General features: G+C 40.5%; 1 protein-coding gene and 1 long non-coding RNA gene across 3 annotated transcripts in view; one reads left to right on the top strand and one right to left on the bottom strand.

The window, feature by feature from the left end:
• Window positions 1–24972, top strand: part of LOC137342620 (NHS-like protein 3) — a 183241-nt gene that overhangs the window by 95023 nt on the left and 63246 nt on the right. The gene's annotated exons all lie outside the window — the stretch shown is intronic.
• LOC137342834 (uncharacterized) lies at window positions 15374–18607 on the bottom strand. The gene is made up of 3 exons (XR_010967358.1): window positions 18303–18607; window positions 17866–18040; window positions 15374–15625 (listed from the first exon to the last, which is right to left on the bottom strand). It is a non-coding gene; the product is annotated as an uncharacterized lncRNA (long non-coding RNA).

The raw sequence follows: 24972 nt of genomic DNA on the forward strand, positions 1-24972 counted from the left end.
ATCAGAGAAAAATATGCAGAGGATATAGATTGAGCAAACCACAGAACCACTGTTTGTTTACAGGGCCTGGAAAGAAAATGGAAAATTCTATTCATGATGGTGATTTTTGGACATGGTACAAGTTGCTTCTGAAGTCCACAAAGGGCACATTTTTAGGCTCTGACTAGCAGTACAAAGAGTTACAGAACAAAACTAACAAAATGGGGTCAGAATAACATTACTGATGCTGATCCCACACTAATGCGACTTTAACTGACTCTTGAACCCATTACCATGATCCCTTTCAGTGATGTAATACAGATCCACATCTTGGAAATTGTTGAAAAATACTATTTTTAAAACAACTGTTTTATATAGTTGCTATCTTGTTGGATAATCCTGATAAGGCGGCGTAGAGTTTGCACCTTGCAAAGTGATACAGCACCTTTTTAATGTTGTGCAATCAATTTGTTTTGAGAATGAGTGCACTTTTAAGAGATTCTATTTAATATCTCTGCTAATGTAGTGCTGCTTTACTAATCTGAAATAAACATTTTTTTGGGGCTTGTGCAAGATTTTTGTATCATGAAAGCTGTATTTGAAAATTTGTTCAGGATCCTTTATGAACTATGGCAAACCTCAGATACCACAACTCTGTTAGTAATTCTCATTCACAAAGCAGTCCTTGTGAGTGTTTATATAGCTATAATTTGTATAGCTCTTTAAAGATGGCTAATCACGAAGGCTAACCATATCTTTTCAGCTTTCTCCCTTTCTCTCCTGAAGTTGCTGACTCATGCTGAGATATGACACCAGATGTCCTCCAATACTTTGCTCATGGTAATCGTTCTTCATATGTGAGCCTTGTCTCTTGTCATGAGTGTCAGCAGGCTGTTTGACTGTGGCTGAAGCCAGTCATGCCCTCAGCTGACATCCATACACCTGGGTTTTCCAACAAGGATCGCTGGATAATGACCAGGAATGGTTGCCCTGACTGATTCACCCTTGCCCAGCACATGGGTCAATTATAGTGATTGAACTGTCGAGGCTGATATCAACTTACTCAACATAGACCAGGAATCAAAGCTGTGGTATTTCTAAGCCTTAGGTCATCATAATGTGGAAGATGAATGACCTAAATCAGATTTCCAATTTTTGCACTATTTTATATAATTTGGGAGATGCAACCAGTGAAGTAACTAATTATGTTTGTTTTCTACCTGAATATACTTGCTTTGATATCAATGGGGCATTTTGCTCTGCTTGATTTTTTTTTCATGATCTGCTCAGGCCATGTAACATATCGTGCATCGAAGGGCGATCCCTTGTGCAACTAACTATGTTAACCCGTAGTCCACTTAGGGCAGCTCATACAGGCTTGTGATGGAGTATTTGTCAGAAAACAAATGGTGTGCTGATTTTCAAATTTGTAAATTGGCTATGAGGCCTTTGAGTAGGGATTCCATGACTCTAATGAACACCGTCCATGATAATGGCATATACAAATATTGATTTCCACAGAGGTGAAAGCTATGTTATATTTTTTCTTTCAAGTGATACTCTCTGGATCCTTCTGTTTTAATTTATTGCTGCTATTAAGTTAAATAGTTAGACCAATAAAATATATTCAATTGGCATCTTTTTGAACCGGCCGCCATCAAAAGTAATCAGGCTGTTGACTTGCCCTACCTTTAAAATAGGTTGTTCACCCTGTTTATATGTTTTTTTATATATATATATATATATAAACAGGGTGTCCGTCCGATATATATATATATCGGACGGACACGTCCGCGCCCCCCCCCTCCTTACATAATCGTGCCATTGTGTAGTGAGGTTATCTGTGCAGTGAAACGTTCTATTGTAGAAATCGGTACTCCAATATAGAGTACAGCGCGCAATTGTATTGGACGCGTCTGGCACCATGTGGCTTCACTATAGACTGACATTGAAGCCGCCGTTTTGAAAATTGTGCCTTGAAGCAGTAATTGGAAGTCAACTTGAGTAAGGAAATTTCCACCACATACCAGCTCCAAATTTTATTTGATAAATTAAGTATTCATTCGGTGCCAGCCTACAAATCCCTTTCTACATGAACCAAGAGAGGATTGGTTTTGGACCCATTTTAAAATATTGAAGTGCTATCTCAATTTCACTGCCATTTGGTGCTAAACAAAGAACGTATAATGACACAATTAATCTTCAACAATAAACATTATCATTTGGTACAAAAAAAGTCCAATCCTTTCTCCCTTGGGAGTACTTTTCTCCTGCTGTTTGCTTCATAATTATTTTCGATAGATATAAATGGTTCTGGTGTCCTATAACAAGATAGTGTGACTGGTTACATTAACCTCTGACCTCTGTTCCTCCAGTGACCCACACTTTTTTGTTTGGCGGGGGGTGGGGTGGGAATTGAGAACTTTCTTTCATTGTAAAACGCTGTCCTGATTCTACACATTTCCATGCGTTGCAAACTCTTAATAGTTTTTGTCACACTGACACTGTTTCCAGTGGGATAACTTTGGCAAAACTGCTGACACAAAATAAAAGCTGACCGTAAAAAAAAACAAAGCAGAAGGCTACAAATAGGTTTGATGGAGTGGGGTCAGGAAACAGCCATGGATCAATTTGTTTCAACAGTTTGCGGACTATAGTGGCAGGTTTGTCCGTAAGTGGTTTTTTAAAAAAATTAAATTTTATGCAGAGAAATGTTCTGATTTTACCAAATGTCAGTAGCTGATTATCAAACCGTATTTGCTAAGTCTAAATTGAAAATAGTAGAGGAAAATTAATGCCATAGATTGAAACCCTCTCCTTTCCAGTTATGAATAATATGTAACTGCAGTTTTTATTTGCTGTCTTTTACGTTGGAAAATCACAAAGCACTTTACACAATTACTTTTTGAAGACCAGTGACATATATGTAGGCAACTGTTTAAAGATCAGCCCATCTCGTTCCATGAGCTGCATTTGACCTAGAATGTATTTTTACATAATTTTAGTTTTTAATGTAGACTTCATTTCAACCAAACGTCTAAATAAATCTCATAATGCTGTAGGGTTGGGTGTGACTCTCTTGGGTAACTTGGTGCCATTGTCTAACTTGATTCAATATTTAATTTTAAAGTTTGCTTATTGAACTAACATCTGTTTAAAAATGATCCTTATGCTTTTACTGTATAAGGAACTGTTCTCAGATGGTTACATTTGAATGTGATTATTTTGCTTTAGTGAAGCCAAAAACTTTCTCGATAACATGCCTTGGTTTTTATTGAGGGTTTCAGTAACTTAAAATAGAACTAATTGGCTTTTCATTCTCGGGAATGGAATGAAATGATGGTTGAAAATTGGTTGATGCTTGGACCAAGAGGATAATAAAACAATAACTACTTGCATTTACATAATGCCTTTAAAGTATCATGCTTTTACAGAGAGATAATGAGGAATTGATGCCAAGCCATGGGGTCAATTAGAGAAGTTTGGAGAGGTGACTGAAGGCTAGGTTGAATACAATTGAATAGGACTTGATGTAGGCGAGGATGTGAGTGGCTACATTTTGGATAAGTTAGAGCTTTTGGAGGGTGGACATTGGAAGGCTAGCAAGGAAAGCTTTGGAGTAAAAGAAAGACTTAAATTTATATAGTGCCTTTCACAATGTCAGGGCATCCCAAAGTGCTTTACAGCCAATTAAGTACTTTTGAAGTGTAGTCACTGTTAATAATGTAGGAAATGTGGCAGCCAACTTGCGTAAGCTCCCACAAACAGCAATGAGTAATTAAATCTGAAGGTGGATGTAAGTGAACTTGTTGATGGGAGAGGATGTGGGCTATGAAACTCAGCTCAGTCAAACATGATGACATGGTTTTGTTCAGGCTATGCAGCTGGCCAGTAGAAGGGAATGTCATCGATGGTAGTGGAGTGGAGGAGAGCCAATGAATGGGGATTATATCCTTAACTGTGACAGACACTGGAGAGGGTGAGAAGGGATAACTCACCTTTGTCACAGTCACAGAAGATGTTGTTTATGACTTTGGGACCAGGATTTAAACCCATCCCAGACTGGGATGAAAGTTTCCTTCTGATATATTGTGAAGTGATCTTTCATGTTCTTGATTCAGCACATATATTCTGAGCTTACAATGCAAACATTATTAATTGGAACTAAAATGGCAATTTCAATTGGAAAGGTCACAGTGCAGTGGGAAACACTGTTCTGAGGCTTGTGTATAGGAACGTCATTTGGAGCAGTGTAGTGGGAGCATTATCCTGAGTCTAACCCAAAATGTATCTCCGCTTGGATGGATGATCAAAATTGGCGCAAAAAATGTCTCCTCTTACTGATATCATTTTCCTTGAGCATGAGTTACTGGATAATCAGGACTAGGAATCAGAGATGTGATCTGGTGTTCCTCCACTACAGCTCTGGGGTGCCTTTGCTGTTGCCTTAGGTGAGATCAGCTAATTCAGGTCAGCAATTATAACTGTTCTTTCCTGATCTGTATAACTCAATATAACATCAGTTGGTGCATTTACCCACTGAGGCTGGGTTAAAACTCTTGTTACAGAAGTGGGGGGAAAATTTACCTTAGCAATGTGAAGTCCCTTTTTGTTTTGTGAGCCACAAAAAACATTTTTTGCTTGGATGATCCTGATTTGCTTTAGAGAAGGGCCAAATTGTATTGGAGTCCCTGCTCCTTTAAGTGAAATGGCAATGCAGTTTCAAAAGAACAAATAGCAAGGAGGAGGAACTTGCATTTATATAGTGCCTCTCACAACCTCAGGATGTATCAAACTGCTTCACAGCTAATGAAGTAAAATGTTAAATTTTGGACTTGTAGGTTATTTCACTTGAGAGCAAGGTTTTGGTATTGGTGCTAGTGTGCTGTGCATTGATGTAGTGGGTGAAGGTTTTTTCTGTGGTGAGTTCATAATCTCCGCTGTGCCGTCATGGAAGAACATCTAGCAGAGACCAGGTAGATTGACACAGGGAAAATTAAAGGTTAAGTTAAAGTTGTGGCACTCTTGTGCATTTTACTTGTAGTTTGAGCAGCTTTGATTGGAACATAGGAATAGGATTTGGCCATTCTGCTCCGCCATTTGATAAGATCATGGCTGATCTGTGATCTAACTCCATATACCTGCCTTTGGCCCATATCCCTTAATACCTTTGATTGCCAAAAAGCTATCTATCTCAGATTTAAATTTAGCAATTGAGCTAGTATCAATTGCCGTTTGCAGAAGAGAGTTCCAAACTTCTACCACCCTTTGTGTGTGGAAGTGTTTTCTAATCTCGCTCCTGAAAGGTCTGGCTCTAATTTTTAGATTGTGCCCCCTGCTCCTAGAATCCCCAACCAGCGGAAATAGTTTCTCTGTATCCACCCTATCCGTTCCCCTTAATATCATAAATTTTGATCAGATCACCCCTTAACCTTCAAAACTCCAGAGAATACAACCCCAGTTTGTGTAATCTCTCCTTGTAACTTAACCCTTGAAGTCCAGTTATCATTCCAGTAAACCTACGCTGCACTCCCTCCAAGGCCAATATGTCCTTCCGAAGTTGCGGTGCCCAGAACTGCTCACAGTACTCCAGGTGTGGTCTAACCAGGGTTTTGTATAGCTGCAGCATAACTTCTGCCCCCTTGTACTCTGGTCCTCTAGATATAAAGGCCAGCATTCCATTTGCTGCCTTGATTATTTTCTGCATCTGTTCATGACACTTCAATGATCTATGTACCTGAACCACTAGGTCCCTTTGGACATCCACTGTTTTTAACTTTTTTAACATTTAGAAAGTACCCTGTTCTATCCTTTTTTGGTCCAAAGTGGATGACCTCACATTTGCCTACATTGAATTCCATTTGCCACAGTTTTGCCCATTCACCTAATCCATCAATATCCCTTTGTAAGTTTATGTTTTCATCTACACTGCTTACAATGCCACCAATCTTTGTGTCATCGGCAAACTTAGATATGAGACTTTCTATGCCTTCATCTAAGTCGTTAATAAACATTGTGAATAATTGAGGCCCCCAAGACAGATCCCTGCGGGACTCCACTAGTCACATCCTGCCAATGTGAGTACCTACCCATTATCCCTACTGTCGCCTTTCGCTCAGCCAACTTCCTAACCAAGTCCGTATTTTTCCCTCGATTCCGTGGGCTTCTATCTTCGCTAACAGTCTCTTATGTGGGACCTTCTGGAAGTCCATATAAATAACATCCATTGACATTCCCCTGTCTTTACTCCTACTTTAGTCACCTCTTCAAAAAATTCAATCAGGTTTGTCAGGCACGACCTACCTTTCACAAATCCATGCTGGCTCTCTCTGATTAACTGAAAATTCTCTGTGTTCAGTCACCCTATCCTTAATTATAGACTCCAGCATTTTCCCCACAACAGATGTTAGGCTATAATTTCCCTGGTTTCCCTCTCTCTCCTTTCTTAAAAAGCGGAGTGACGTGCAATTTTCCAACCTAGAAGGACAGTTCCTGAATCTAGAGAACTTTGAAAGATTATAGTTAGGGCATCTGCAATAGGCTCACCTACTTCCTTTAAAACCCTGGGATGGAAACCATCTGGTCCTAGGGATTTGTCACTCTTTAGTGCTGTTATTTGCTTCATTACTGTTGCTTTACTTATGTTAATTTTATCGAGTCCCTGTCCCTGATTCACTTAGTTTTCTTGGGATTTCCGGCATGCTGTCTTTTTCTACTGTAAATACTGATGCAAAGTAATTGTTCAACATGTCCGCCATTTCCCCATTGTCAATGACAATATCCCCACTTTCAGTTTTTAAGGGGCCAACACTGCTCCTGACCACCCTCTTTTTCTTAATGTAACTATATAAGTTCTTCGTATTGGTTTTGATATCCCTTGCAAGTTTCTTTTCATACATTCTTTTTGTAGCTCTTACTATCTGTTTTGTGACCCTTTTGTTGATCTTTGTATCTGTGCCATTTTTTGCCTTTTTTTATGCCCTTTCTTTGTATTATACTGTCCCTTACCTCTTTGGTTGTTCATGGCTGTTTTTTTTGGCAAGGAGAGTTTTTGCCCCTCTGGTATAAACCGGTTCTGTATCACGTTAAATGTTTCTTTAAACATTTCCCACTGATCATCAGTTGTTTTACCCATTAACAGATTTGCCCAGTTTACTATGGACAGTCTCTGTCTCATCCCATTGAAGTCAGCCTTACCCAAGTCTAGAATCTTAGCAGCTGATTCACTTTTTTCCCTTTCAAACACTATTTTGAACTCTATCATGTTATGATCGCTATTGGATAGATGTTTGCGTACAGTTAAGCCGTTAACAAAATCTGGTTCATTACTCATTACTAAATCTAGTATGGCTTGCCCCCTTGTTGCCTCTAGGACATACTGCTGTAGAAAACTATCCCGGACACACTCAAGAAATTCACTACCTTTCTGACAGTTGCTAGTCTGCTTTTCCCAATCTATGTGAAGGTTAAAGTCCCCCATTAAGACCACTGTGCCTTTCTTACACGCTTGTCTAATCTCTGCATTTGTACAATCTCTAGCACTTCAGAGCTGCTGCCAGGGGTCCTATACACAATTCCCACAAAGTCTTAGAACCTTTCCTATTTCTCAATTCAACCCATAAGGTCTCTGTTGGCTGCTTACTTCTCATTATATCCTCCTTTATCATTGAAGTGATTTTATCTCTAATCATTAGGGCTACTCCTCCCCCTCTTCCATTTTCCCTATCTCTCCTGTAGACCTTATAACCCGGTATATTTAGTTCCCAATCCTGACCATCCTGCAGCCATGTCTCAGTAACAGCTATCATGACATACCCTCCAATTTGAATTTGAACCTGTAATTCATTTAATTTATTCCTTATACTCCGTGCATTTGTATATAGAACTCTTAGTTGGGCCACACACCCTAGCCTGACCTTCAGCTTTGATGCTGGGTTAATTGCGTTACGCCTTCTAGTTTTCACTTTATCTGTAGTGTCAAAAGTACACTTTCTGCTGCTCTACGCTTTTCCCTTTCACTTGTTCTTGAACAACTGTTTGTGCTATTTGTATCGTAAATTTCCCCTGGGTCTTCCCCTCTCTTGCTGCTCTCAACTTTACTCCCTTCTGATTGGGAACAAGTTGCCTTTCTGACTTGATCAGGAAGTGTTGAATGGTCTGGAGAGACCTTACATTAAAAAAACATTAAACTATTGCTGGCAGGAATGACTCTCTCCGACTGAGTGTAATCTAAGTGCAACTTTCAACCCTCCCTGGAACAGCTGACCATGCTGGTGCCGTGAAGCCTCAGTGCCTGTAGCCAGATCTTGATCATCAATGGTAAAGTAACTGGATAATAGTGGTACAAAATTTATTTGAGAATAGTGTCTTCATGAAAACAACATTTTTGGGAAAGCATTTTTTTTACTGGAGGGAGAAGAGTTGAAAGAAACTTGTAATTTTCATATGTTAAATTTGCATGTAAGTGATAGTGATGCATTTTGATCAGAATACATCAAAATGCTTCAACACACCTCTTCATGAGTGTTTCAGATAGCATCTATTTGTGTGTCTCAAACATTTTTGCTTTTCACACATTCAATTACTCTGAAGTGCAGTGATGGTTATGTAGGTAGCACAGCAGCCATATGTGCGGCAAGATCCTACAAACAGTAATGAGATGAATGTCCACGTAATCCGTAGTGTTGGTTGAGAGGGGAATGTTGGCCTGGACATGGAAGAGCTTCTTGCTGTTGGTATGGGCTATAATGTCTACTTGAACCACTGGAGCAGGCAGAGGGGGCCTCAGTTTAATGCCACCTCTGACCATGTAGCACCCCTTACCTAACAGCATTGTGGGAGCGCCATCACCACACTGATGACAACGGTTCATGAAGGCGGCCCACCATCACCTTCTCGAGGGCAACTAGGGTTGGGCAATAAATGCTGGCCTGGCCAGTGATGCCTATAATCCCAAGAATGGATATTAAAAAATAAATTCCTTCAGCATCATATTGGAGTGTTGGCCTAGAATGTGCACTGTCGTGCTGGAGCAAGCCTTGAGCGCAACTTTCTGATTCGGATGTGAGAATGCTACACGCTGCATCCAGCTTTAATTAGTGAAACGTTTGAAGAATTGAAATTTGGAGCCTCATTGCCCTTTAGTTATTTCAATTTGTTCCACCTCAAATTATTGAGTTACCTCTTATCTGGATTGCAATTGGTTTCTTTTTGTTTGGAAGATCTTGGTTTTGTGGCATTAATAATGGATGTGAGTCCTAAACCAGCATATTTCCCTGTTGGAGAGCCACATAGTCAGAGCAGTAGGCCTCTTACAGGGAACAATGGTGGCCAATAGTTTTTTTTGAAAGAAATTGGCCAGTTTACCAGGAATGTGCACTTCTGCATTTTTGTTGTGGAAGGGTAAATTTTGCATAACTTTTATTATGGATACGACTTTGTTTGTTTGCTTGAACAGGGAGTTGGCTTTTGCAATATTTGCTAACAAATATTTGAATTGAAAATTTGCATTCATCTCTGCCCTCTCGAGACAGCCAAGTGGCAACAGTGAATGGAAAATGACTCATCTGCTAACACTGACTGCTCCTTAGCATCTCTTGCCATTAATGAGCTTTTTTTTTGAAAAAAGGTTTGGCCTTAGTGATTTTTAAAAAATTGACCTAGGGGATGTGTCAGCTCAATGAGAGGCTCTCAGTAAGTTTATTTTATTTGAAGATTGTAAACTAAGATCAATACATTGGAAAAAGAAAGGATAGAGTGGATTTCTGTTTGTACTTAAATGAGTGTAGTCGCACAAAATGTCAAGTAAGCATGTATATTTCCTACAGTGCAGTCAATGTTCATTCAATCAAAGCTATCAGCAGACAATTTTTCGAATCAGCAGTTAAGGGTGCAATTTGCACTTTATGTCCCATTGTGGTGGACTCGTGCCCACTGATCGGTTTGAGACTGGTTGACTTCATTTAAATTGCTATTAAAATGTCACCTTCGTGAGGAGACCTTTATCCCATTTGTGCAGTCTAGATTTGAACCAAAATTCTAGATTTGAAGGGGATGTGTTCTAATACAATATGCCAGGCATGTAGGATATGCACTCGCATGCTTTTGAAGCTGTGTAACAGACTTTAAATGTGCGTTACCGCTCCCTTTCCCCCTAGTTCTACATGGGCTATGGACCCCCTCCATGACTACTAGCACTAGGGCGAGCAGTGAAGTTTGGCAAAACCGATGAATAACACATCTTGTAGTGCTGCTCACGGTTGTGCAGATACTATGTTTTATAAAGGCAAAAGCACTTTACTGTGCAATGCAAAATGTATCATTCAGCTGTTAAAGTGCAACTGTGAAGAGAGCAGTCAATTTGAGATCAGGCTGGCTTTTTAAATACTTTTTTTAAAAAAAAGATATAAAATGTGAACATATTTACTGCTGGTGGGGAAGATGAATACATATGTATATGTAACATATACATCATGCGATGGGCATATCTCAAAACTGTTCTACATGTATATCCCATCACACTTTAATAATGTACCTATTACTATAAAACAGTGCATCTGATGCATCGTGAGCAATGCCACAGGAGTAGTGCTAAACGGACGTGTTTCTCAATTCAGATACAGTGCCACTCATTGCTGTGATGTGAATGTATAGCACTAATGGTGTGAAGCAAAATTATTAAAGGGATATTGTCATCGGGAATTTCTGGTCTGCAATCTAGAAGTTTGCAAATGTGTAATGGGTCCAATTCAAGGGTAAACAAATCTATATATTTCATAAATAATGTTTTGAACAAATTTCCAAGATCTGGATGGGGTGGAGAGTGATTTGCGGTGAAAGAACCCTAAATAGTGATCAATAGTATCAGATCAGTACAAACCAAGATGCTGGAAATCAAACTCTGACAGGTCCATAAGAGAAAAATTGAGCAGGATTTTAGTATATATATTTTACTAATGACAGATTCTTGGCAGACTTGCATTTTTCTACCAAATTGGATCATCCAAATTAATTGTGTTGTGTGTGAAAAGGAATTTGTTTTGTAAATTCTTGCCACCATATGGCCTTTTAACTGTAGACTAAATGAGTTTGTGGTGCACTGTAACAAAATCCTTAATGGGTCTGTCTGCCATTCCTATTTCCATACAGGCTCAGTAAACAGCAGATATAAATTGCTTAATGGGTTTGTCTGTTTTTGTGTCTCTACGAATCTGGATCTTTGAAGGGAAGCTTAAACGCAAGTATTGAGGTCATCCCAGTCATTACTTCTCTCCATTTAATCACAGTGATCATTCTGTCTGCTGTTTCTTATTAAAGCTTTCTTTGCTAAAATAATTTTTGACTTTTTTATTGACGTGAATCCTTTCGATGTTACTAAATGAAGATTTCAAAAGCAAACCTTTAGACCTATAGTATGTCAAACAAAATTAATTGAAAATATTTTCTGTTTCACATTTTAAAACCCCAATCATATTACCACCTCCATATTATGTGGTTGGAACAGTATTACATAAAGTACCAAGTTTAGCGCATCAATTGTGCTCTCCAATCATAGAACTCTAACTTGAGGGTTCTACCCTCAGATGACATGTTTAATGTTAATGTCACTACACAAGAACATAAAGCACAGAGCATTCCGATGTATGTTTATCCTTTTAATCTTTCATGTCTTATCCTTACCCCACTACCCCTGTCGATCCCTATGTTTGTACATTTTTGGGTCTTTATGACTATTGATTATTTAGGATGACTCCCAGCTCCCCATACCTTTTGTGAGTGTCTATCCTAGTCTTGAGATTTAGGTAATATGCCTGGGATAACAAATGGCAAACTAGTAATTATATTTAAGCTATTGGAATTTATCCAGTGCCTCATTGGATCGCTCTCCAACCTTCAAAAGCAGTAGAGCATCACGGCAAATCTCATTTTAAATTTAAACTATTCAGCAATTTTATTGAACAAACTATGAACAAATGAATAATTTAAGTGACCATTGTATATTTACAGTATGAAATCTATTTAACTCTGGTGGGTGCAATCTAATGCTAAGCTATTTCAAAGGTAACTAATGTTTAATACAATATATTCCATTTCTTATTGCGGGAACTGGCCAGTCTACATTATTTACTGTGACAATTCCAATTGGTTTGACTATTGTCTACTAATTTCTCTTAATAAACATATCCAGCCACTTATACCCTGTCACTGGTCACACTTGCTTGTTTGGATTTTCATAACTGACAGTCTGATTCAAACATAATTAGCTGTCATACATTCGTCTAAACAATTCACAGTCTGTGTTTGTACAAAAGTAGCTTAGTTCATTTCCTCAAGCCTACAGATTGAAAACCAGTTTGAATCATCTTGCTGCAATTGTATTGAATTCAGTGGGTTTTTTTTTAAACTGTTGCTGCTTTTAAACTCTCTTGCGACTGGATTTAAAAGGACAGCCACCAAGACCAACAAAAATACTACATTTTGTCTTTTTTTTTGTGGGATGTGGGCAATGCTATTTTTATTGCCCATCCATAGTTGCCATGAGAAGGTAGTGATGAGCCTCGCCTGGAACTGCTGCAGTCCTTGTGGTAGATAGATAATTCCAAGATTTTGACCCAGTGATGATGAAAAAATTGTGATATATCTCCAACTCAGGAGGTGAGTGACTTAGGGATGAACTTGGAGTTGGTGTTCCCGTGATACTGCTATTGTTCTCTGTGATCAAGGCAATGGGGCTGGGCTGTGCGGTGGAAACAAGCTTGGTGAGTTGCTGCAATGCATCCTATAGACCATACTGCAGCCACCGTCCACCGGAGGTGGAGGGAGTAGATAGAGTCCAGTGGCAGAAGTACCGATTTAAGGAACAGGAGATTCCTTCCCTTCCTCTTCTCCTTCCTCCCTCCTCCTCCCCAAAAAAAACCCTCTTGGGAAAAATAAATCAAGCAGTTCTGTCCATTTCTGTATAATCTTCAATCAACCCTTCTCAACAAATATCAATCTAACTCCCTTTAAAAGATGACATTGACTTACAATAAACCACCTTCTCAGTTTGTTAAACAGGGAACAATATTGGCTTCATTGGGTTTACGATAGTGTGTTGGATTCCACCAGAACGGAGAGCATGCAAAATCCCTTATGCATGTTATGTGACGATTCAAATATTTTGTACCATTTCCAACTTTGTTATTTATGGTACTTTTTAAAATTTGCTCATGGGATGTGGGCGTCGCTGGCAAGGCCAGCATTTATTGCCCATCCCTAATTACTCTTGAAGGTGGTGGTGAGCTGCCTTCTTGAACCGCTGCAGTCAGTGTATTGGATAATTCAATGTTTTTGTTCAAAAAATGGTTTCAAGTTATGCAGGAGTAGACTGTATTTCAACATCAAAACTTAGGAGAAAATTGCAAGGCTAAAGTTTAATTCTTTATTTCGAGTGACTTTTTTATATAGCTTACAAAGCTCTTCATTCTATTGCAGTCAGTTTTACCAAACTTTAAAAGAGGAGTGGGACCCATTTATAATTTATTTCATCAGAAGACCCACTATCAGTTACTGGCTGACGACACTGCTTATAAAATACAAGACAATGTATAGGTGAGGCAATGTTTAAAGAGTATTGATAAGGCAGTGGAAGAAAATATCCTGTTTTGTTGAATTACATGTAGATGGTTGTGAGTTTCATAAATGTCATTTAATGACGCAACAAAAAGGTTCTGGAGGACATTTCAGAAAAATAGGTAGAGAACAGTCTGCGTCTTGGTAAACGTTTGCCTATACTGGTTTATATTTGCAAAATATAAAGTTGACTATATTTTAAAACTTGCAGATTGGGAGTTGGTCGTTTGGGATATAATCACTTCCAAGTCACCAAGTAGAAATGTGAGTTTTAACACCTGACCAGTTCTAGCTTGTTTGAGGAAAATGTGCAAACTTTTGAACTGGGAAAACTGCCAGAGTTAACAGGGAGAGGCCTGTTTACCTGCACTGCCAATAAAATGCACCTGATCGTCACAAGTCGAACAGACAGTATTGTTGCAAAGTAACTTGGATTGAGGCCAATGGTGTAATTCGGCTCGACATGCCAATACTACTCAGTTTTTTGGGTGGGGGGTTATTCTAGACAGGACTATCCTTGCTGTTGCTTAAAAAAAACATGCAGACACAGCAATATACTGTTTTGGGGAAGTTCTTTTTGATTGTACTGTAAATGGAGACCAGACTTTGAAGAACACTGAAATGTATTTTGTTTTCATGTTTTCTCTGCACCTCGTGAGATTTCTTGCCTTCATGTGATTTTTGCTTTGAGGGTAGATGATGTAGGAGGAGTTAACACTAGAATGAATACTTGAAGTACTACTTCAAGCCGGCACAGACACGATGGGCCGAATGGCCGTCTTCTGTGCTGTAAATTTCTATGATTCACCTGTTCACAGATTCCACCGAAATTCTCATTATTTTTGTGGGATATGATAGGGCCCAGTTATGCGGGGGGGAGAATTCTAAATTCAAATGCCTGAAGTAGCATAGGATGCAGTATTTAGTGCATTACATTTGATTCTCCCTGCCCCCTACCCCCACTTGATTCCTGATGCTTGTCCTAACTCTGCTTGCTTGCTGGTCTGGTTTGTGATGATTGGACTCGACCAGGTCCACAGTTATCAGAAGTCTGCCGCGCTGCATTCAGGCAATGGGCCCACCCTGATTTGCTTTTATTTTGGTCTCTAGGCAAACCCGTTGATAGGATCTGTCTATTGACTGGCTGCTTGCCTCTCGGAGCCAAATAAATTACCCAATTTAAATCCCCTGCAATGACAGTTGGGGTGACTCCCTGGAGCATGGGAAATTTGAATTAGCTGATACCTGGCTCCGTCAGAACAAACTTGCTGCTAGCTGGCAAGTCATGGCAATGAGCCTGCCAAGATCGAAGCAAAGGCAACTGTGACTGACTGGGGGAAGTGTTGCAACCCAGTATCAGCATTAAGGGAGCAGTTGCTTCCCTGCTCCTGCCAGTGGCTCTTCTGGTCATTGTTTCTCTGAACTTTCTCCTCTCTGCACAGAAACAGGCCATTTGGCCCAACTGGTCTATGCTGGTGTTAATGCTCCTCTCGGGTCTTCTCCCACCCTATCTATGAACCCTTGATGAATTCAAGACATCCTACAGTATCCTGTTCTATTTCCCAGGCCTTCAGCACTATAGAACTCTTTATCACACTTAGTCTTTTCCTTCTACAATTTTTTTTTGAGCTTTCAAAACCCGAACTGATTATCACAATCTTAATATCTGATTCATCTTGTCTTTGTGTATTCTTTTCACTTTGACTACTTAAAGTAAGCAGGTATTTTTCTGACAAAATGCATGATTCATGATTTTAAATATGCATTTTAATGGAGTGCAAGTACAAGTTCAACATTTGTTGCTGTTAGCTTTGATAATTACAAGTGAGGTGCATTTATCTTGACTCTCAATATCCTGTTTTGGGAGAATGATACCCAGGCTCCACACTCCCATTTTCTTTGAGTGAGGAGCCAGTCTCTTGTGTGTATGTTGGGTTGCACCTTTATCTAGAGTTCTGCAGAAAGCATATGGGACCAGCTTCCATTAATAATAAAAACAGAAAATGCTGGAAAAGCTCAGCGAGTGAGGCAGCATCTATGGAGAAACAAAGAGTTAACGTTTCAGGTCGAAGTCCTTTTGTCAGAACAGCTTTCATTATCTTGATAGACCAACATTTTCATAAGTCTATGATTCTATGAAGTAACCTGAATAAAGGAGCCATGCTTGTTTACATTATGGAGTACAACCAATGGAAGGAGATCTGTGGATCTGCAGTTGGCTGCCCTCCAATAGTATAAAAGCACCTCAAAAAAAATAATTGAGGTGTGCACCTACTTGGACCCAGTCGAAATTTGGTTTTTACACATCAGACCAGGACTAGGCCTCGTGCTTGAAAGCTTGCTCCTGTCTTCACATGAATGGAAATAGCAAATGATAGGCAAGAGGATTTAAAAAAAAATGTAATCAACGTTGTCACACTTTTTTGATCCACAAACATGTGCATCAAATAGTGCAGAGCAGCAATTTCATAAGTTTTATATATTAACCCAATGCATGATCTGATACTAGGCCAGGTTCTACTGCTGGTTTCTGTGGCTGGGTGGAGATAAAACTAGTGACGTGAACTTTGGAACTTAATTGACACCTTTGTCAGCCATTCCTGAGACCTTCAATCCAGCTCTGTGGTCTGGTTAGATCCAAGTTCCAAAGTGTGAAAGGATAGTGTTCTTTTCACTACATCAGAAATTCATTTGAGTTCTGTGTCTGCATTTAATGGAAGTTACTCAGTAGTGATTTCATTGGTTGTGTTACTGTTTTGTCCATTCAAGTACCAATAGGAACTGAATAAACCTAGAGGCTGGAATCTACCAGACCAGTAAATTACTGGTGGAAAAACTATTAGTATGATTTTTAAACTTGTTTATACCAGCACATGGCCATTCAGCTAGCTCGTTTGTTTGGTGACTTGAGACACTTCCTTTGTCTAATATTTTAAAACCTAGAAGTTTAGCTGGTGTCTTACTGAAGCCACCTTGTAACTTGTTTCCTTTATGAGTCAGTGATTAGAATATTGCATTTCTACTGTCCGTAAAGTTGTAGAATGAGTCACGCCACAGTCAAGGTCACATCTGACTGATTGGGATGGATGACATAGACGTGTGCTGGCAAAGCCCTCATAACCTAGGGACACAGTGCCCTCTTCATTATGTGTCCTTTACTGGATTGATTATGCATGATGGTGAAAAATAACCTTTTCAGAATTTAAATGATATCTATGCACGTGCTTTTTGTCTGCATTCTCTCAATGTAGCACAGGCATTCATTACACAATGATAGTATTGCAGAAGATCACATTTAAGTTTTGCTGCAGTGCGAATATTTCTAATGAACCAACATAACAGATGTTGAATCAAGTGTTTGGAGTTTAGTTAAAAGTTTGGTGAAATGTTTCCCCTTTTTTAAAAAAAATGTTTGGTATTTAACTACAAAAGTTTTAGAAATTGTATCATACTGGTCTTATACTGCTGGTATTGGTAGTATCCATGATGACTCTGGTGACCTCCCTTACTAACATACTTTTATTAACTTTCAACATTAATTGCAATTGCATATTCTGGTATTGATGCTGTAAATGAGTGACGTACATAAGCCAGTAAAATGCAAACTGTTACATGAGAGATCCACTTATTTTCCAGCAAATAATCCCTGCTTTAGCATCATCCTGGATACAAATGTGTACTCTGAAACTGGCCCAGTGCCCAATCTAATTAGGTTCAATAGAGGCTCCCTATTAATCAGAATGGGTGTACCATCTTTAACTCTTCTGTGGGATCCTCTCTTTAAGATAACAACAGGTAAAGATGGTAATAGTATACAATAAAGGCTTATGTGGCGCAGCCCCACTGTCAACTCCCTAACCTCAGGGCGAATGGCTCATTGTTTCTTCAAGTCCCAAGCCTGTGGGAGCATAGTCTTTGAGTAACAGGATGCTGTAATAAATTGACGGAATGATCAGAAGGGAAGAAAATAAAATGAGTGAATAGGACCGACCATTCTAGGTCTATTGCAACTTTTCTTTTGATTTAAACCGTATTTGTCTCGTACATGAAATGGAAAGTATTTGCTGAAGGCCAGCGATTTTATTGAAATAGAAATACTGATTTTAAAAGCATGGTGTTCAAGATTCGCATAGTGTCCTAATTTCTCTGTGGAGCAGTCAGTGACTATGTTAAAATGTACTTAAATAATGCAGTTAAGTCTCCAAGAAACAGGGCCTGTAAATTGCTCCGAATGGCGTCTCCACTCCATAGTTTTCTACTCTCCCTCTAACTCACCGTGGTCTTTACAGTGGGAACGTCCTCTAATAGGAAGTGGAGGAGAGCCCAGAGCTAACTCCAGCGAAGCTAGGATCCATGGGAGATGAGAAAGGATCGATCGATCTCTCCCCTTGACCAATCAGATTGTAGCATCCTTAAAAAGAAGCGAAGAGTCAAAACCTTGAAGTACGTGCTGGAAAGTAAAAACCAGGAAGTGAAAGCTACAACAAAAATCACTTGTAAAAAGAGTTGTAGACAGCAAAAAGGGTAAGAAATAATTAAATTAAACAGACAAGGAAAAAATTAAAAAAAAAAACATTTTTAATGACCGAAAACACTTCAAATAACAAGTAATGGAACTCCGTTTTTAAAAGTTAATGTTTAGTTGTTTGGTAGTCATTTAAGACTTACTGCGCTGTTAAAACTTAGCTTAGACCTGGTATTTTTAAGCGTACCTGTTTTGTGGCGATATTAGTTTTCAGCTGGGCAGAAGAGCAAGTTGGTGCTGGTCCCTAGATTCTGTTGATTGCAGCCGGTGATATCCCTTCAACACAAAGCTGGCAGATGGTTGGCGAACCAGGAGGAACAAGTTCCGGATCTGCGTTTCACTGCGCATGTGCTCTTTCATTTGGCCACTAACAATGGTGAGCAGTGTTGGGCTCACCATTCTTTTTAAAGCAATTTCCGGCCCATTAGCTCTTAACTATAGTCAACTCTTGACATAAACAACCTAAAAAATTCATATTGGTTTAATGAAGTGTGGTTTATTGGGTGGTACTGGCATGTGTGATATGTGAATTTGCATTATATTATAAAAGCAAATTAGTCATTTGTTACATATTAAAAAAGAAAATCTTCACTTTTTTTCCTGTCCCTTTTCATGGTCTTGATTACAGTTGGGAGAACAGCTGCAGTTAGTCAGCATCTCCAATGCCTCTACCAGTGCTTCATTCTCTCAGAATGGAGTGCTGAAGTATCTATTGAATCTAGCACTATTTGCACTTCTTCAGCACATGGGCCCCGATATTAGTGGGGAGGAGGATTGACAGCAGGTGGGCGATTGGGCGCGTGGCAAACTCGCATGAATTAAACTTACTGTTTCCGACGCAATCGCACGTTGATTGCTGATGATTAACATCCTCTCCAGATTTCGCGCCCGGCAGGCAGCCTGATTGACAGGCTGGCTGCCATCGGGAGCTGTAACGCGAGGTGGGGGGGTGGGGAAAGAGAGCCAGACGTCATCCGGCGCTGGATTGGGAGACGGGGAGGGTGATCGGGGGAACGTCTGACGTTGGAGCAGGTTTCAAAGGTAGGTGCATTTAGTGTTTTAACATCATTGCATGTTTTTTTATTTAATTTAATTAGTTTCTTTCTCCCTGATCTGGGCGTGAATTGGAAGCTGTGGGCAAGCTGCCCAGGTAAGTTTTTAAAAAAAAAAATCTTTCTAATCACTTACTCTGTCACAGGTAAAGTGCCTTAAATACCTCGGAGGTACGTTTGGCTCTTTAATTGTCATCCCGCCAGCTTTAATTGCCGGCAGGACTTCTGATTTCGGGTCGCCCGAGCGCACACAGGTGGGTCCCTGGGGAAACTCAGGAGCTGGCTTTCGAACCCAAACGGGATTTTCGGAACCCCTGCCCCTAACACACCCGCATTTGCCTCCTAAAATCGCCCCCAAGATGTTAAGTCTGATCTGGCTAAAGATCTTAGTTCATCTGGGGAATGCCCAAGTATGCATACAAACTGAGGCTGGGATCAAACCTGGGCCTTGAAATGTTATTAGAATGCAAAAGTAATGTGACGTTCTTTGAAATTTTATTATGAGGTCGACTTGCTATGTTGTTTGAATTTATAGATTCTACAAGATTTTAATTTTGTGTTTATGCAGGTATTTGTTTTTGTATATGCTAGAAACCACCTGGAAATTCCTTTTTAAGTACCAAATATATTTATTATCCACTTTTGTGCTATATCACATGATTAACAAATTACACATAACCAGCCATTATCTACACACATGATAGTCCTACAAGAAGTTTTATACATTATTTCGCACCCTTTCAATTCTGAGTGCAGATATTTAAACTAGGTGGTGGGAAAAGGCTTGCTCGAGTCTGCAGTGTGTTTCTAGTATTGTTGAGATGCTGCTTCGGTTGATCTGAGTTTTTGTTGGTTTCTCTCAATTATTTCTTATGTTGCACTCCAGTTCAAGTTTAGTGCCTGTAGTTACGAAGGAGGTGTATACTCCTAGTCCTTAATGAGGTGGAAATATTAATGTAGCCTCCATGTGTGATGTAAAGGAATAGATTGGATTGCACTCATACATGCCACCTAGATTCACAATAGAGACTCTGTTTTATAGAACATCATTATTTGGCCTCTCTCCAGCTTCAACTAGTTTTTTAATGCTATGTTCTGAACTCTCAACAAGAGTAAATTTTTTGTACCAAGCCTGTTTCCTTACTTGCTTTCCCTTTTTTTGTTAGATCTTTTGCAGCAATTTGAGGCGTTTTTGATTGAGGAAATCAAAAGTTAGTCCCGATGATTTTACCAGTAGAGAAAAATGTTTTGTCATGGAGCATTCACTTGTGATATAATGAGGGGGTTTGCAGGAAATGGCTGGTTCCCACAGAGTGAAATCTGTCCAGGTCACCTTCATTGATCATCCACCTCTCATTTTCCTGGGGTGCGGAGGGGGAAGAGAGATTCCATGATTGAGGTGATTGTGTGTTGAAGGAGCAGGTTTCTTAGCTGAGTTAATAGTCAGGTAGCCAGGTGAAGTGGAGACCAAAGTGGACTATCTATCTGTGACTCTGGTTCTCTAACAGTTGGAGGGGATTGCCTATTGTAGGATTATTCACTTCTCTATCTCTTGGTCTTCATACACTGAGTGGAGTAATGAGTTTAAAACAAGTTCAATTGTTCTCTCAACACTCTACTTTTTAGTTTGGCATATGCTGACAATTGTATTAAGAATTGTAATGTTACAATACAGTTTCCTCAACTTTTAACAGATTAGATACATGCAACTTTACCGGGCTGCACTGCACTCAGAACGCGGAGTTGATCAATCTCTTCTGTTCACGCAGTTCTCCTGATGGCTCTCTTCATGGACAGTACATTTCCCACTGTCTGCTAGCACTGAACGCCCAATTTCACATTTTATCCTTCCTTAGAGGAATGGACTGCGCATGATCGATGGCATGATTCCCTCTTTAACCAATATATGTCTGTCATTTAAGTGGCTGCCTCTCCTGATACCTTGCATCTGAATCAAAGACTCTTTCCAGTAGTTGTTACCCTTTCCTGTATCAACACCGTTCTCAACAGCTCTGCTTATTCTTGGCACATCACATCCTTTGTTCTGAAATCTCCTGTCTGCTCATCCAGTTTCGTAAACAAGCTGTGGTTAACTACAGTTGTAAACAAGTTCAAAAAGTGCACTGCACACAATTCTGCTAATTCCAGTCCTTTCATGTTAATTTTCAAGTTAATCCTTCACTATACTCTGATTTTCTTGGCAATGTGAAGGTTAATTGTCCCCTGAAGTCTAGTGGACTTTGGACATGAAAACTAACTAGAGTTCCAGCTGATCTTTGACTTGTGGTTCCTGCTCTTGTCTGAATTTATTCACTTGTGCACTGGTGAATTTTGAGTGTTCAGATAATATTTAGTGGGTTTTTTTTGAGAGTTGGGAGTGTTGAAGGAGAAGAGGTAGTATTGTAAATTTGAGGATTCATCTGTTTAATATTGCAGTATTTATTGGACAGGCATGGAAACCTATCGAATGTGTCGCCTGTCAAAAGCACTGGCAAAAGTTGGTGTTGATTTTCTACTGGATTGTAACTTGTGCAATCCAATAGGATTGTGCAGAACAATTCTTGCATCCTGTAAGATTTTTCCAGTTATTTTTTCCTTGCATTTTTTAATTCATTCCTCCAACCAATAACCTTGAGAGTGTTGGCTTTATCTCCATGATCATGTCAAATGCTGCTTTTTAGTAAATGGAAGGTGGGGCCACTTGGTGTGCTGTCTATATTCCTCCAACCCTGAAATAGAACATGTAGCAGCCTGGTTCCAGACTAAGCTGAAACAGAGGAAGAAGAATTAAATGGCCACAACACTGTGAATTGAACCCGTAAGTGGGAAGTTAGAGGTAGAGTGGAATAATCTACAGGGCAGCTATCAAGGTTGAATATAATTGTCTTTTTCATATGAGACAATATTTCCCAGTGGTACAGCAGCTGAAGCACTCCTTTCATGCCTCACGGGTCAAGCTTAAGGGTTTAAATTTGTCATGGTACATCTTTGCCAAAAAACATGACACAGTCACAGCAGGATCTGTCAGACTTATCCCATGCACTTGACAACAGCACATCCAATCACTTAATGGAGAGTTTTTGGTCTTTAGAAGAGAGTCAGCAAGTATAAATTATGTGCTGTTTTGGGAAATTGCCGCCTTGTGCATGTGGCTGTTTTAGCCATAGTACATTTGTTTTTATTTATGGATGTGACTCTCACCAGTACTGTTTTTTGTTGCTAAATTATACAGTTTAAGGAAATTAAACTGGTAAACATACAGGTAGCCCTTTCAGCAGTTGGAAAAATGTTTCCATTTTCTCAAGCTGGAAATGGGAGGTAGCAAGAAATTTAGTTTTTTTTTGTCATTTCTACCAGCTTGTGTTTGGGTTGCAAAAATATTTGCAAACAGCTACAAAATGCACCAATTGTTGGAGGGCGTTTCCAATTAAGCAGGAGTCTGCTGACCGATCCATTGCCACTGAAGCCTCTGTTATATGAAAAACTTAAACCTGCCTATAGTAAGATTAAAACTGCACCTGCAAGGCACAACAGAAATTTGTTCTCTGAAATATAACATTACATTTCTTTATTTGTTCATGGGATGTGGGCGTCGCTGGCAAGGCCAGCGTTTATTGCCCATCCCTAATTGCCCTTGAGAAGGAGGTGGTGAGTTGCCGCCTTGAACTGCTGCAGTCCGTGTGGTGAAGGTTCTCTCGATGAAGGAATGGCAATATATTTCCAAGTTGGGATGGTGTGTGACTTGGAGGGGAACGTGCAGGTGGTGTTCCCATGTGCCTACTAACCTTGTCCTTCTAGGTGGTAGAGGGCGCGGGTTTGGGAGGTGCTGTCGAAGAATCCTTGGCGAGTTGCTGCAGTGCATCCTGTGGATGGTACACACTGCAGCCACTGTGCGCCGGTGGTGAAGGGATTGAATATTTAGGGTGGTGGATGGAGTGCCAATCAAGCGGGCGCTTTGTCCTGGATGATGTCGAGCTTCTTGAGTGTCGTTGGAGCTACACTCATCCAGGCAAGTGGAGAGTATTCCATCACACTCCTGATTTGTGCCTTGTAGATGGTGGAAAGGCTTTGGGGAGTCAGGAGGTGAGTCACCTTGCTGCAGAATACCCAGCCTCTGACCTGCTCTTGTAGCCACAGTAATTATATGGTCGGTCCAGTTATGTTTCTGGTCGATGGTGGGGGATTCGATGATGGTATTTCCGTTTAATGTCAAGGGGAGGTGGTTAGACACTCTCTTCTTGGAGATGGTGATTGCCTGGCACTTGTCTGGTGCACATGTTACTTGCCACTTATCAGCCCAAGCCTTTACGTTGTCCAGGTCTTGCTGCATGCGGGCATGGACTGCTTCATTATCTGAGGGGTTGCGAATGGAACTGAACACTGTGCAATCATCAGCGAACATCCCCATTTCTGACCTTCTGATGGAGGGAAGGTCATTGATGAAGCAGCTGAATATGGTTGGACCTAGGACACTGCCTGAGAAATTCCTGCAGCAATGTCCTGGGGCTGAGATGGTTGGCCTCCAACAACCACTACCATCTTCCTTTGTGCTAGGTATGACTCCAGCCACTGGAGAGTTTTCCCCCTGATACCCATTGACTTCAATTTTACTTGGGCTCCTTGGTGCCACACTCTGTCAAATACTGCCTTGATGTCAAGGGCAGTCACTCTCACCTCACCTCTGGAATTCAGCTCTTTTGTCCATGTTTGGGCCAAGGCTGCAATGAGGTCTGGAGCCGAGTGGTCCTGGCGGAACCCAAACTGAGCATCGGTGAGCAGGTTATTGGTGAGTAAGTGCCGCTTGATAGCATGGTCGACGACACCTTCCGTTACTTTGCTGATGATTGAGAGTAGACTGATGGGGCGGTAATTGGCCGGATTGGATTTGTCCTGCTTTTTGTGGATAGGACATACCTGGGCAATTTTCCACATTGTCAGGTAGATGTCAGTGTTGTAGCCGTACTGGAACAGCTTGGCTAGAGACGCGTCTAGTTCTGGAGCACAAATCTTCAGCATTAGAGCCGGGATGTTGTCGGGGCCCATAGCCTTTGCTGTATCCAGTGCAGCCGTTTTTTGATATCATGTGGAGTGAATCGAATTGGCTGAAGACTGGCTTCTGTGATGGTGGGGATATCGGGAGAAGGCAGAGATGGATCATCCACTCGGCACTTCTAGCTGAAGATGGTTGCAAACGCTTCAGCCTTGTCTTTTGCATTCACATGCTGGACTCCGCCATCATTGAGGATGGGGATGTTTACAGAGCCTCCTCCCCCTGTTGGTTGTTTAATTGTCCACCACAATTCACAACTGGATGTGACTGGACTGCAGAGCTTTGATCTGATCTGTTGGTTGTGGAATCGCTTAGCTCTGTCCTTAGCATGTTGCTTCTGCTGTTTAGCATGCATGTAGTCCTAAGTTGTAGCTTCACCAGGTTGGCACCTCATTTTTAGGTACGCCTGGTGCTGCTCCTGGCATGCTCTTCTACACTCCTCATTGAACCAGGGTTGATCCCCTGGCTTGGTAATGGCAGAGTGAGGAATATGCCGGGCCGTGAGATTACAGATTGTGCTGGAATCCAATTCTGCTGCTGCTGGCCTACAGTGCCTCATGGATGCCCAGTTTTGAGCTGCCAGATCTGTTTTGAATCTATCCCATTTAGCACAGTGATAGTGCCACACAACACGTTGGATAGTGCCCTTGGTGCGAAGACGGGACTTCATCTCCACGAGGACTGTGTCGTGGTGACTCCTACCAATACTGTCATGGACAGATGCATCTACGACAGGTAGATTGGTGAGGACGAGG

Source organism: Heptranchias perlo, chromosome 26 (assembly GCF_035084215.1).
Source record: "Heptranchias perlo isolate sHepPer1 chromosome 26, sHepPer1.hap1, whole genome shotgun sequence".
Lineage (NCBI taxonomy): Eukaryota > Metazoa > Chordata > Chondrichthyes > Hexanchiformes > Hexanchidae > Heptranchias > Heptranchias perlo.